The sequence below is a fragment of the Kryptolebias marmoratus genome, linkage group LG18 (genome assembly GCF_001649575.2).
Source record: "Kryptolebias marmoratus isolate JLee-2015 linkage group LG18, ASM164957v2, whole genome shotgun sequence".
Taxonomy (NCBI): Eukaryota; Metazoa; Chordata; class Actinopteri; order Cyprinodontiformes; family Rivulidae; genus Kryptolebias; species Kryptolebias marmoratus.
This window is the reverse complement of record NC_051447.1, coordinates 6106434-6116783: the sequence shown is the minus strand read 5'-3', so window position 1 is coordinate 6116783 and position 10350 is coordinate 6106434. Positions and strand designations below refer to the sequence as shown.

At 36.5% G+C, this 10350-nt stretch overlaps 1 long non-coding RNA gene across 1 annotated transcript in view; it reads left to right on the top strand.

The window, feature by feature from the left end:
- The window catches only part of LOC119617927, a 75397-nt gene extending 71059 nt beyond the window's left edge, over window positions 1-4338 (top strand). Inside the window, exon 3 of the long non-coding RNA XR_005234389.1 lies at window positions 4285-4338. This is a non-coding gene — a long non-coding RNA (uncharacterized LOC119617927). The remainder of the gene's footprint in view (window positions 1-4284) is intronic.
- The last annotated feature ends 6012 nt before the right edge of the window (window positions 4339-10350 follow it).

Sequence of the window (10350 nt, the reverse complement as noted above, 5' to 3'; positions counted from 1 at the left end):
GTGGTGAGCCCATGGGAAGGGGGACCCACGTATCCTCTTCGGGCTGTGCCTGGCCGGGCTCCATGGGTGAAAGCCCGGCCACCAGGCGCTCGCCAACGTGCCCCACCTCCAGGCCTGGCTCCAGAGTGGGGCCCCGGTGACCCACGTCCGGGCGAGGGAACACTCGCCCGCACTCGCCTTGTTTATCCCATTACAAATTTTAATCCCCAACCCTTAAAATTAAAAGGGATACTAGAAATTCTTGGGCTGGGCTAACACTGAGGTTTTAGGTGGACTTTGGTTTAGATTTAAAAAAAAAAAAATCAATGAAATTATATTTTGTTAAGCTTATATAATTTCATTATATTCCATCTGTTGTTGATGCAGCTTTACATAGACCAACACATGTCTTTATGCTTATATATGGCATATTATTCATTATCTAACATCAGCATACAATTTTTATGCTTAATAATTGTCAACAATATCTCAAAATGTAATATATCAGAATAAATCAAGCCATACATTAGGATACGTGTGACAAGAAGTTGTGTATTGCTAAAAGACAAGTTGTGACATTAAAGTTTCATTTTGAAGAAAACATTTCATTTGTGCTCTCTTACCTCTATTTTGGAAATTTGCCACTAATTTAAAAAAAAATTGAAGGATGAGATAACCCAACCCATTTGCCCTACCACTACAATTCCAAATTATATTTGGGACAGCTCTGTCACTGGTGATATAGGATTTGCCTGACAACTCTAGACATCAAATGTATTGTTTATGAAATAATCTCACAAACCATAAAAAAAATGTATCATTGACTGCAACAATGCTTAAGGTCTGATGAAAATTATAGAGAATGTTTTGTTTTGGTTTCTCTTGGTCTTTTAATAAAAAAAAAATGTTGGAGGCTTTTGCAAAACACATTTTTTACTGTTATATACAGACCTATTGTTTGAGTGTGCTGGGAGTATGGACTACTTTGAAGTATATGATGACTAGATGCTTCAGTCAAAAATAAAATGGTTTCCAAGACAAATTATGAAGTACAGGTATTATTTTTTAAAAAGTGGATTAGACTTTACAAAACTTCCAGTTCTGAAATTAGTACCTAACAATGCATTAAAACGGGTTATGCAAGCTCAGTCAAATCATTCTCTCCCACTTCCCTTAAGGCTAGACTGGGAACACTCCCAACATTTGACATCCTCCCAGTGGTATGCTACACCTGTTATCCAGCGTTTTCAGAGCACTTAATTATCCCATGTCATCATGACAGCTTGTCATCTTTAAGCTTCAGAAAGAAATAGCCATAAAAGGCACAGAGGGTGAGAAGTGACTTCCAGCATTAGGTTTGTTTACAGGGCAGGAATTTTTGTGATTTTCTTTCATCACCAGCAGGATGGGCTGCATGCAGAAATCCATGCCTGAACTGAAGTCAGAGTAGAAATTTATGACCAGGCATTGAGCCAGTGCTCAGAACAAGAACTCGGTCGCAAATCTTCACACACACCCTTAGAAAAATATAGCCCAGAGAAACAAAGCTGATCAACGAGCCAAAGCAAAGGTAAAAAGCAAGAAGGTTGGGGGGGTGGGCTCTGATTTGAGTTGTTCATATTTTCTATACTAACACAACTAAATTTCCTCTTACAAAAACTTATGACAATGTCTCTTGCATTTTTTAGTAGTACTATAATCACATGCTCATGGATAGTTGACCAAAGTATAAATTAACAATAAAATACTGTGGGTCTATTTGATTTTATGACAGTAAAATTACAAGCAAGTGTAACAATGTATGGTGTTCCTATTGAACCAAAGCTCATAATGTCATTTTAAAAAACATCTGCAGATAACTTCATGGTCTATGTCCAAGGAGGCTTCAAACACTGAAGATGTGCAAAAGTCCAAGTCCAACTTGAAATTAAATGAAAAGAGATCCAACATCTAATGAAGCAAATTGTGCATTACTCATGTTGGTCAGCTTGATTTAACGAAAGTATGTAAGATAATCTTTTAGTGCTAATTTCAAATATTGTTGGAACATATTTCAGAGTGAAAATGGGGTGAAATTTCAAGGTTAACTTTAAACTCAGGCTAGACAAAATATCAAATTTATCAATACCACAATACCAGTGTGTGCTATGCGCATCATGGTAGAAGAGTGAAGGAAATGTTTGGTTTTTTGCAAGTTGTGAATAAACAGTACTACAAGAATAAACAATATTACAATTACATATTTTTCTTAAATTGTGCAGTACTATTTCAGACTTTGATTAATTAGAGCAGCGAGCCTATCAGTAGCATTTGTTTTTAAGAATAATATGTTGAAATCAGTGTAGTGTAGGGGGAGTTTGTCAAACAATTTATTTTATGTTCAGAAATATTGTATGGTAGTCGGGCAGGGATGGGATGACTTGGAAAACAAGTTATATATTTTAAAGAAATATATAACCTATTACATTCATAAGCTCACATGACATTAATGTAGAATGGTATATACTATTTCTATTTATTGGTGGTGGACAAACCAAGTTTTTGCTACATTTATTGGCACCATCATATAAGCAGGATAAAAAATACAAAAAAGGGCTGTTGTCTTACCCAGCCCAGTGTTTTTAGTTAACAGATGCATGCAATGATGCTTCCCCAAGATTTTTATTTACAGTAAAAAGTATTTTAATTTAAGTTATTTTTCTAAGGGATCTTTTTTGTAGCCTTGTTTACAATACATTCTTTTAATACATGCCTCACAGATTGTAATGAGCTCACAGTCCACTTTGGTGTTTGCCTTTGATTTGTACAGGGCTGTTTAGTTCCATATGTTCAGTTCAGACATGTGAGAGTATTTCTTCCTCCTTTCCAAATTATTTATGTTCTACATTATATAGATGTCTCCCAGTGTCACAAAAACTTAAATATTCTAACATATTGTGTGGATGTAGTTGACTTCGCTTTAGATTTGCTAAGCCCTGCTTGTTTTTCAGGTTTTGGGTGATTTGAGAGATTGATTAGACTGATGTACCATTTAAGCACATACTGTACATGGGGAAAAAAATCAATGTCATGTATTTGACACTTTGTGGGGGCAAAATTTTATTAAAAGCACACTGACTTAGTTGGCTACCCTGGACAATTCAAATCACAAAAGGTTTAAAGATCTAATTTGCCTGATGTATAACTTCTAACTATTTAAATTCAATAATCCTCCTTGATGTTTCTATAGATTCTGCCATCCAGAACATGGCCAATTCTCAAAAATAAATAAATAAATTAAATTAAAAAATAAAATAACAGCTGGTTTTCTGTACTGTAGTTGACAGTACATACAACATTTTACTTCCCATCCAAGGAGCTCTCTCAGTTCAGAACTGGAGACTGAAGTTCTGAGCTTTAAGCTGCATGAGATGCTCCATTGTCCAGCTCTCTCTGTTTATCTTTACTCGTTTGACATTAATGGTTTCCTTGGCCCCCCCATCTCAAACCGCCTGCTTTTTGTCCAAAATATGAGGTGTAGGTCCACAGCTGAGTCTTGTCCTGAAGAGCTTGCACTCCTGTGTTGAGCCATTTGTCTTTGAAGAGGCTCTGTGGTTTCTCTAATATAGAGCCTTTTTGTTATAACTCAAAACTCCAACACAGATGTGTTGTACCAAACTGAGATCATTAAAAAAGCTATCTACAGTAGGTAAGATATTTTGTAACCTTTTCACCAAATCCTACCCTTTAAATGTTCTGAATTTTACCTTTACCAGTGAAACATTGTGTTGTGAGATTTTCAGCTTCAAAATGCAATGGTTCAGTAAGGGTTCTGAAGGATGTTGATTGAGGCTGTAGATCAGAAACTACTTGTGGTGTTCCAGAAGCCATGAACCATTGGCATATTTTGTCATCACATATTCCAGTGTGGGCTGGTCAAAGCCAAAGATTATGGTGTGTGTGTGGAAATGTGGAGTGGGCTGGTTATTACAGAGGTCTGCCACAGTGAGTCAAGTAGCAGTCAGGTCAGCCATCAGTGTTAAGAGCCTCTTTAGTGTTTCTCACTCCTCCAGTCGCACTGATGCTGTCCTCCTCAGCTTACTGATTTTACCTAATCAGGTGTGTGTTTGCCTAATCAGAAATGTTTCTTTTTTCCAGTCTGAAACTATTTTGATTATTCTTTTTTCTTTTCTTTTCTTTATTTACATTTCAGCAAAGCTCTGAAAACGTCCATAGTTATCTCCATTTAGCGGACTTTCTTCTACTACTTCTACTCTCTAGTAAAACCTTCTGATCACGTCTTTTTTTTTGTTTATCATCTTATAGGGGCTGATCAGAGGAAATGTAGAAACCAGTGTCCTGTAAAGAGAGATTCTCAAGTAAGTTCTTGTTTTGGTTATTTGTTTATTTTTCTGCAGAAATGATACACGAGTGACAGGCAGAGATGGGGTGACTTGGAAAGCAAATTCAGCTGCAAGCTTGCAGAGTTTCAGCACTTTCCCTGTCACCGACACCAAAAATCATTGCGTTCGTGATAAAGGCAAATGAAAAGAGGTAATATTGGAAAAAACAAAAAAAATCAACATAATCATGTGCATAATCACAGCGCTGGCACTATGTTCTCAGCTTGGGCTCATAACAGCGATATGAGATTGGAGTTTATTGCATTAATCATGTAAACGTTGCTCTTGTGATTAAAGCAGAACTGCTGTTTATTGCTTGTAATTGTATTCGGGTCGGGCTACGCTCCCAGGAATACCACATCCAGCATTAATATTTGATGAACCGACTCTGGATCAGGCATGGGGCGCTGGTTCCCCTTTTATGTTGTTCTGGGCCTGCGGTATTGGAGCTGACCTCAGTGCAGCCCTAATTTCTCTGTGCAACACTTCACCAGAGCACATTTGAATATACCCATGTCAGAATTGTTAGCTGGCAATATTCTTTTCATTTTTCACTCTATTTTTATCAAAAAATCCAATATGAGGCATAAAAGTGTGTGCATGCATAAAAAAAAAACACCAATCCAATGATTGCACAAGACAGTGAGGGGGAAGGAAGAGAGGACATAAAGTGCTGAGAAAGAACAACAGTGTTGTTTTTCTTCTTTTTTCCATCCTAAAAGCTCTTAAAAGCAGCCTCTTTAACATGTGATTCTGTCTGGATTTAAAGACGGACTAGATGATGGAAAAGCAAAAAAGAATGTGTCCTTTAAGAAAGACACAAATTCACCTCTCTCTCATGACCTCACTTACCAAAGCAGGGACAGGCCTGAACATACAGCAACATGTTTTATTTTTCTTCCTTTCTCTGCTTGTATCTTTCAGCCTGTGAACTTTAAATGCAACACAAGCCTGCTTTACCGTGTTGGAAATGTTACAGAGTTGGAAAAAAACGAATCTCTGACAGATCCCTTTGAGTGTTTTTGAGGATGTGAACTTTAAAGGGTTTGAATGGATCACTGTCAGATTTAGTCCACACTGGACTTGCAAAAACAAAAAAAAAGGAAGAAGCAGCTTTGTTGAAATGATTTAAATGCTATATGAACACATGTAGCGACTTAAGGAAAACTCCTTCCAGATGATCTGGCTATGCAGGCATTTTGGGAAAATTGATAAGTTTAATAAAACAATTACATAATTTCTAAAGACATTTTGAAGAGTGCCAATGTGCCAAATTACAACATTCCCCAGCCACTTTCTTCTATAATCCCAATAATGAGCTGGGACTTTTGTGATAATCTAAGATGACAAAATGTCTGTTTTGATTAATAAATTGTATAAGAAGCATGAAAGGAACCAAGATTAAAATAAGTTTTTAAAGCTGCTGCCAGAAGGAAATTAGAGTCAATGTTGTAACAACACCTATATCTGGCACAGCACTTTTAATGAGACAGGCAGACAGAAACTCAGACTAGAAAGTAAGCCTTGAACAAACAGCTACTTTGCGAAAACTAAGTTTCATTGCATACGTTCTTGAACTCTAAGTGGCAGAAGCGTTTGGTCTTCACACATATGTGGCTCATGCTGGCAAAATGAGTCACAATGAGGAATTTTGTTAATGTTGAGTGATTTTTAAATTCTCCATCTCAAAATTATTCAAAATGGGGAATGTCTAAGCTTCAGAATGACTAGCACATTCTTCCCAGCACTTCAGCAACCAGCACAGAAAAACGGTCAATTTCAAAGGAAACAATGGGATTAGAAATAAAAGGCTTATTTCTGAAAACATGTTATATTATTTCAGTTTAAAGGTAGATTAAATAAAATGCTATTTTATTTAATAGATGGCTTGCTGGATGGTGCTGTTATGGAGGTTTTTTGCAAGTCTCAATTATGACAAAAATCAATAGTTTCCTTTTTCCTGCACCGCCACCTGTGCAAATACAACACATTTTCCAGAATGGGTCACATATCAACTTTTATGATTCTACAGTGTTTGTGGGAGAAATGAAAAGTTAAAAAAATCCTTCCCTTCTGGTTTTGAGGGGAAGATTTTGAGCTCATATACAATGAGAGTCAATGAGAGTTTATATGCTTGCACTCCACATTTTGAAGGGGGAGAATAAACACAAGTCCCATAGAAGTTAGACATTGGGTGAAAGCTGATAAAATGCCCATGTTTTGATTCATAATGTGTATCAGAAATGGAAAGACTGCAGAAAGAAGTTTGCAAAAGTTTAGAAAGCTCAAAAGTTAGTGTGACATCAGACTCAAAGTTGAATATTTTGTAATTAGATCTCTAAAAATCATAAAACTTGATATGTTTCGCGGTTCACAGTTTAAAATGCCACTTCAGTCATTTAATGCAACTCTGTGACTTCAAACTTTAACTTTTCTATATTTAAAGTTTGAGCCACAGAGCTTCAGTTCCCTGGGTTTTCTTACTTTTTTTTTTTCTTTTTTTTTTAACCAAAGTCCCATTGTTGTGTATGTAGGAAGTTTTTAGTTTTTTTGTAAATTTTGTCATACAATGTAGCTGTTGCTACCAAAAGTCATAGCACGATTTAGAGGAGTAGCAAATCAATGGAAACAGTAGAATAATGGGCAAATGGTAACAAGGGTGCTTATGCATTGGAACTAATAATCACATTAAACCAGCTGAACAGAAACACACTGCAGTTTCACAAATGTATTCATATGTCACCTTATTCTCAAACACAAATGACACGTGATGAGAAGTGTGAGAAGAATGCTGCTAAGAATTGGTGATGCAAATATGCAGTGCATGCTGAATGTGAAAGCTGACTTGGTCTTTTATTCTCCATGGTGCTCTGACCCAGAGGTTTCTGACAGCTCGTCTTTGGACTCCCTTCCTCCTCCTACTCCTCCTCCTCCTCTTTCTTCTTCTCATCTTCCCTGATGTACACCACAGCCTGGAGCTCCAACAAGCTTTTCTTTCATCACTCTCTGCAGCCACATGACTCCTTCAATAGATCACATGGTAGACTGCTGATACAAATTGTATATCAGACTTTTTTTCTGCTTGTTACCATTTGAATAATTGTTTTTATTTAATTGTACCAACAATAACTACACTTAATAATGTTCCACTTTTTATCCCATTATTTCAAAATATAAACTTTATGAAATAGTCTATATGTCCCTATGTTACATTGCATTACATAAGTTGTTGTTTTTTTAAGTATAATAAATTTTATGTCTGAGCCCCCTTAGCCCCCTTTTTGAACCAGCAAAAATGCAGCTCACCCTTCTCTCCCTTGTGCACTTGTACATATTTATTTTTGTTCTTTCTTTTTCTTTCCATATCAGCTTGATCATCTTGATTTATCACTATTGTCGGTACCATAGACTGTATATATAATGAACTGGACAAAGGAACGTAACATTGAAGTAGAAGCTAAATCAAAATGAGCACCCCTTAGTGGCTGACTGCAGTTTCAGCCCATGTAAATAAGTGGGACATTTTCCTTGCTCAAAATAAAATTATGCCTCATAGATTTTCCAGAAGTTGACCTCTGTTTATACTCATACTACTTTTGTTGCTGCTGTATGTTCAAACATTCATTTGTCTAAGTTTTGTTGTAATAGGTTATTTAATGTTTAAAAAGAAAGAAGAAAGGTCATGTGACACCATGAATGTGTTGATGGTAGTCAGGACTTAGTTCCAGATTCCAAGTGTGCAGACTCTTTCTCCAGAAATCCATTATGGCATTTCCCATAAACCAGATATTTTGGCTTCACTTTTGGACAGCAGAAGTAGGCAAACCAGTGTCGTCCATTTTTATGCAGTCTTTGTTGTATAGCTCTGCTCGGGGTTGAGATGTCAGAATTTGTGTACCAGTTGGTTACAGCAATTTGTTTTTATTGTGACAATGAGAAAGACCGGGCACATATGAGGTAGTGAATACAATCATAATCTGTAACTCTGTGTTGCATTGGTCTGAGTGCAACAACTTGTCTTTTAGCAGTACACAACTTTTTCTCATCATTCTCCTGAAGCATTTGTTTTTTTTCACGTTTGAATCACCTCGAAGAAAGCTGAATTCATCACAGCTGTTTGTCCTCCATGACGGAAAAGCAAAAACACAAGACATGATTTTCTACTCTCTAAATGTCAGTAAAACAGGAATTGATTACCTCCTGAAGCATGTTGCAAATCGCTGTGTGAAGACGTAGACGGAGCCAACAAGCCATCACTGTTTAGTCTGTCTCATAGCTGCCTCTTGTTCTTGTTGCAAAGATTATTTCTGCATGTATTGAGATTTTAGTCACAAATGCATTAGTTTATAGTATTTTTTTATTACTTTGTAATTTTTTTAAATGCCATAAACAATCCCCTGTAAAAGGCAGCTGGGTTGTAATGCTTTTACAGTCTTTTGATAATCCTTTAAATTAAAGGACCTCTAATTTTTGTCATTTACAAATTTGTATTAAAATGTTGTTTCATAGACATTTATAATTGTTGATGTATTTAGATCAGATTATTTAAAATACGATTATACCTCTAATGTAAACTAAATTCGAAGCAAAATCAGAGATTTAGTGTTGGATAGAGTTTATAAACTAATGGGGAAAATCTTTGTTTGCAATTGGAAAATGCAGTTGTCCTATAAACGTATGTCCCGTTTCACAATCTCATACAGGGATCCAGATTGTCATAAAAACTGACCTTTTGGTTAACATATCTCTGCCTCCCCATGAGGTTTCTTGAAAATCAAGCAAACCGTTTTTGCATAATCATGCTGACAGTGACTCAAACAGACCTGCTGCATTGGCACATAGTTATCTTGTATCTTCAAATCTGCTTACTGCTCTGATGGAAGATAATAATGTAACTTGGATTTCCTTTTTTTAAATCATCCCAAAACCTTTTATTTGTTCTAACTTTGTGTATCAGTTTCCATTTAAATGACACCTTCAACTCTGGTTACAGATGGGACCTGTCTGGGATACTAATCATAAATTCTACTAACTCTTACCTCTGCATGTCCTGTTTCATAATGCTAATACTTTTACACAAACTTGTTTCCATTTAATAAAAGAAAATGTTTGTCTAAAACAATAAAAGTACAATAACATAAGAATTAGCTCTAAAAACAAAATAGTTTCCTGATGCTTGTTTTAAACAGTGTGGATCTACTGTATGTTTTAGGAAACTGTTCTAAAGGGTGGGAGAAGGAGCAAAAGAGGGGTTTCAGTTTCAAGGCAGTTCAGAAGATTCCTCGACAATGAGAACCAGATGATCAGGTTCTTTCAGTCACATCATCAGTGTGGGCGTGTGTGTTTTCTCCAAGCTTTATTGCTAACACATTTGGATGACCAAAGCTTGAGTCTGATGTTCTTTGGCAGTGATGACTGATACTCCAAGGTTTTCCTCCTTGAACTTGGATTTGTTTTGCAAAGCCTCCTTCCTTTTCCTCGGCCCTGCAGCGGGTTTCACAGAGGTGAGCGTGTGTGGGACGACATTGCTGTGGGACTGACAGCGAAGGAACCATTTTCACTGGCTAGTAAAACCAGCTCACAGTTGTCAAGTTGAATGTTATGAAACAATATCTTGGCAGGAGCTCTCTTTTTTTTCCTCCCTCTCCCACCCACTGCTAAGAAACAAGAAGTCATAGTCTATAAAGCACACATCCAGAGATGATGGCATCCCTGGCTCTTATTAATGCCACTATAGTTATTGGGAGCTTGCTTTTAGCTCCATTCTGCAAACTTCTATTCCAGTTCAAGACAAAACCTGACAAATCTGTCTGTCAAATTTGGATAAATTCTTTTTACTTATTGATTTTTTTTAATCCAGTAAATGCTTGCTTTAATATTAATTAAATAAAATTTTGATTGCACTGTGGTTAAGCTAAGATTACATTTAGGATACATCATCATGATTGAAATTGCCTACTTCACTGATTTGGAGTCTCAAATCAGAAAA